The sequence below is a fragment of the Solanum verrucosum genome, unplaced genomic scaffold (genome assembly GCF_900185275.1).
Source record: "Solanum verrucosum unplaced genomic scaffold, falcon-dt-bn FXZP01000176.1, whole genome shotgun sequence".
Classification (NCBI taxonomy): Eukaryota; Viridiplantae; Streptophyta; class Magnoliopsida; order Solanales; family Solanaceae; genus Solanum; species Solanum verrucosum.
In genome coordinates this window covers 3,448,730-3,453,487 of record NW_026020412.1, presented here as the reverse complement: position 1 = coordinate 3,453,487, position 4,758 = coordinate 3,448,730, and the positions used below count along the sequence as shown (strand labels likewise).

At 35.2% G+C, this 4,758-nt stretch overlaps 1 pseudogene; it reads left to right on the top strand.

The window, feature by feature from the left end:
- Nucleotides 1-2,043: 2,043 nt before the first annotated feature.
- On the top strand, nucleotides 2,044-3,103 carry LOC125840723 (F-box protein CPR1-like; annotated as a pseudogene).
- The last annotated feature ends 1,655 nt before the right edge of the window (nucleotides 3,104-4,758 follow it).

Here is a 4,758-nt window from a genome sequence, read left to right as displayed (position 1 = left end):
GATTTAGTTGTTCCTAAGTGTTTGGGGAAAGAACCAAGTTGATTTAGGGAGTTTAGAGTTGAAAAACGAGCAAGAAAAGTCGGAGTGCACCTGGGCAGGGGCCTGGGGTGCCACCCCTCTCAGAGCCCCAAGAAGGGACCTCTGAAGTTTGGGTCATGGGGCACCATGCCAGCCAGAGTGCTCCACCCTTGCTTCTGAAGTTTTCCCTCTGGCGCCCCACGTCGCTCAGAGCACTAGGGACCAATTCTTCCCATTCCTCCCCCATCTTTCCGTACTAGTTCCTTAGCAACGTACCTATGTTTTCTAGTTGATTCCAACACTCTAAGGTACATTTAAACAACATGAAATCATCCATAGCATGAGATCATGAGCCTTGAATCCATAATTAAATTCAAGGAAAGTTAAGATCAAAGTCAAGAGAAGTAAGAGTCAAGTCAAGAAAAGTTCTTAGAGTTTTCCAAAAAATATTCTAAATGTTTTAACTTTGTTTTAAGACTTAAAGTTCAAGTTGAGTAAAGAGTAAATAGTTCATTTCTTCAAAGGTATATGGGGACTATGTATTCCCAAAGAGTTTAAAATGTTTTCACATTTAAACAAGTAAGGAAACCTTGATTCCAAAGATCCTTTGAGCTAGTTTTTAGAAAAGAGTAAACGCTTTCACAATTAAGCAAGAGAAGAAACTTGATTTCCAAAATAGCCTTTGAGCTAAGTTTTTGAGCAATTATCTCAAATCACCGAAAGAAGTATGTTTTTAAACATAAGAGCTAGTATCATATTTTGGGAGTAGGATTGAGCACCGATATGTGGGAGGGTTCAAACAACTCACAGCCCCCATAAACCATGTAGCCATCATGAGTAGAAAAGGGTCATACTTTTTAGATGATTCCTTAGTGCTTTCAGCATAGACTAGTGGATCCACTTAGTAGTAAGGTTCTATACCCTAGGCATGGTATAGGATGACACTGACAGCGTAAGGCAAAACGTTGTATCATCACAATAGCTCTTAAGTGATGGTTATCAGTTAGAGAAACTCTCCTAGAAGTATTTGTATTCTTATATACACAGTTTAATTGTATTTTTACATACATTTCAGAGTTATATTGTATCTTTGCATACACACAAAGTATTATTGTATTTCCAAATACACAGAGTTGACATCCATGTTTTAAAAAGATTTTCCTTATATTGCAATTGTTTTATACTACTTTATATTGAAATGAGTTCAGTTAAGTGGAGTTGAGTTGATCCAGGTAAGTTCTTCAGTTCCTTTCACGCTTCTGTCTTGTTTTAGAATTCCCCTCGCATACTCGTACATTCAATGTACTGATGCCATTTGGCCTACATCTTTTAATGATATAGATACAGGTAACCAGGATCAGCATCCAGTGCATCGTTGATTCTAGTTGAGCTCCAGACTTGTTGGTGAGCTTCCTTGATTCCAGAGGATCCTTTTTATTATTTTTAGTAGTTTTAGTTGCATTAGGATGTCGTGGGTCTTGTCCCGACATCCATCTAAGTTGTTTAAAGGCTTCATAGACAGACATATGTTAGTTCTTGAGTTTTCTATTTCCTGTTTTAATGGTTGAGACTTGAGTTGGCATTTTGGCTAATATTTCTTAAAGACATTTGCATGAGTTATCCTTTGAGATTATTTCTTGTGTTTAAGACTTCCGCTGAGTAAGTAAGTCAGGACAAGGGTTCACTTGGAGCCAACAATGGTTCTCGAGTGCCAGTCCCGCCCAGGATGTAGGCTTGGGGCGTGACATTTAATATGAAAAAAAAGTAGTAATTAGATCCTGTCAGTGAAGTAGTTAAACTAATATGAGAAAGTAGTCAAAGTATTTAGATTTCTATGATTAAATATATAATGAAATTTATTATGTTAAAGAAGGAAGATAGTAATTAGATTTCAATGGCTAAATTTGGAACAAAATTTAATGATGGTAAAATGAATTATGGTAACAGAAATGAATGATATTAACAATGAGGGAGTTTCTCCTTTGTCTATTTAAAGAAACAAATTGCTTTTGTTGAAACCTAAAAATGGATGAATGTGTGGTTATTTTCCTGGAAGATGTAGTGAAGGAGATTCTATTAAGGTGTCCTGTTAAGTAATTGTTGCGATTCAAATGTATCCACAAGAATCGGTACGCTTTTATCAAAACCCCTGAATTCGTTCAACAACACTTGAACTATAGCAAGAATAATCCCCCACAACTCCTGCTTTATAATTCTGATAACCTTCTTGATGATCATGACTCCCGTTCCCTAACTTTACTTTCTGAAGATAATCCCCAAACCATCAAAGGTATGATGTACCTTTTAGGTTCTATGGACGGCTTGTTTTTTATGACTGGGGTAATTGATCATATGCGTTCGTGTGCATTGTCGAATCCTGCTACTAGGGAGATGAGACCCCTCCATCTCCCTCCACCCATAATCAATCATTACCCTGTGTTTGGGTTGGGATTGGACCCCTTGACTAATGACTATAAAGTGGTTTACTGTTTCCGTGAAAATGCAGCAGCGATCTATTCTTGTTCTAGGGACTCATGGAGAATTTTCTAACCTAAAAAACCACTACCCTTATTTATAGACGTGAAACATACATTTGGTACTGCCTATTTGAATGGAGCTAATTATTGGTTGCTAAATGGAGGCAGCCGTACTGACTACTCCATTCTTTCATTCGACTTTGCGAGTAAAATATTTGAAGAGATTGAAAGGCCTGATTGTCACTTTGTTCATAGTTCTGTGTTGGGTATGATGTTGCTTGATGATTACATTGCCATCTTGAACTCGAACATAGATGAAAGATTTTCTTATGATATATGGTTAATGATCCAACTAGGGATATGGAACAAACTTGTTACCTTTCAATGCTTCCCTAAAATTAAGTCGTGTTATGATAGCTCTCTCATTTTGGCAACTGAAGTTTCTTGACTGGTCTCCTATAATGTTTTGACTAACAAGACGAGGCATCATAGATTTCAACATTCTTGCTTGACAAAACATCCACTTTATGGTGGTTGTGGGGTTTATTTATTATAAGGAGAGCTTAGTGACAATTAAACAACAAGAGGATGGAGAGTTGGACCATTGAACGAGTGCATCAGATCAGATGATATGTAACCAAATCATTTTATTGTAATTGAGATTATAATCATGATCACTCTACTTCATAGTTCTATTTTATGCATAAAGTGCTTGTAATTGAGTTTATAAGCATGTAAAATTGCTTGAGCAGATGATATATCTATAACACATTTTCTAAACTGGCCTACTTGTTCTATTTTCCGTTATGGGGTCTTTGGATCTGTAAATTTGATGCTTGCTCTAAATTAAAGGTGTGAGTTATATCAATTTTCTTGCTGCAGGATGTATTGCTTTGTAGAATTAGGTTGTCAAGGAGTTCTATTGACAAGTAGGAATGGCAATAGGGTGGGTTAGTTCTGTGACAAGAAAAAGTTTTAAAAGCTTTACCGCTAATATATGATTCTTATCTTTGCTATTTCAATTTTGATACCATCCATGTTGTTGTTACCATAGGTAATTTTACCGTTTCATTTATCATTTTGGATCAACACCATATATGTTACTGTGTTACAATAGGTAATTGATCAGCCATCTTGTTTCCTTCCCTGTAAATGTGAACTATCATTGGTTTTTCGTTCAAATGATAGTTCCTAACCTCAAAATTAGGTAACTCTTTTACCCTACATTAAATTAAAGGTGTGAGTTATATAAATTTGATTGCTGCAGACAATGGGGCGGTGCGGGGTAAGGCGGGTTGAGCTTAACCCGTAAAAAATTTAATCTGCCCCGCATAACATTTTTTTTCATTTTCAACCCCCCCCCCCCCCCCGCATAGACCCGCTCCGCATGAACCGCGCCCCGCATAATTTTTTAATATTTTCTTTTTCTAGTTAAGTTTGATACTAAAAATAAAATTTATAAAAATAAATTCATTTTTTCATTAAGTTGTATTAATTTAATAGGATAGTGACTTAAAATTTTATTTTTTTAATGGTAAATTGGGAAACATGTAAGAAATTGAATTATTTTTTATTGAACCATTTTCATTATATTATCTTGTATATTTTAATAGCTTTAAAGAAATTATCTTAGTAAATAATGCTCAATCACTCTTATAGCATGAAAAAAATTAAAATTAAGTTTAAACACACATAATACCCGCAACCCGTCCTGCATTAGTTTTAAAAAAACTCGCTTCAACCCCGTTGCATCCCACACGCCCCGCACAATCTTAAACCCACCGCATAGCCTTAAACCTGCCCCACCCCTCATCTGCCCTGCTTGATTGCCATCCCTAAATGCAAGATGTATTGCTTTGTAGAATCTTTTCAATTACAATACTTTAAAATTCAATAAGAAGGAATCTGTTTCATACTTTCAATAATAAGGAACTTCACAGGTCTTCTAGATGATATTTTCAATAACAAGGAGTCTGTTTCAATCACAATACTTTAAAATTGTTATAAAATATATTTGTTAAAAAACATCCAGCCATACTAGTTTTTATAGTTCTATCGAACTGATGATCTTTATTCTTCAATGTTATCTAATCTATAAATGAGATTCAATAAATTCATACTACAACAAAGTGTACACTTCTAATAACGTTTTTTCTTTAGTTTGCAAGAACTTAATTATTTGTCCAGTTACTAAAAATATGCGTCCCAAATTATGTTGTCTTTCTTTTACCCCCTCTGTCCCAGTTTTTTATTATTATATATA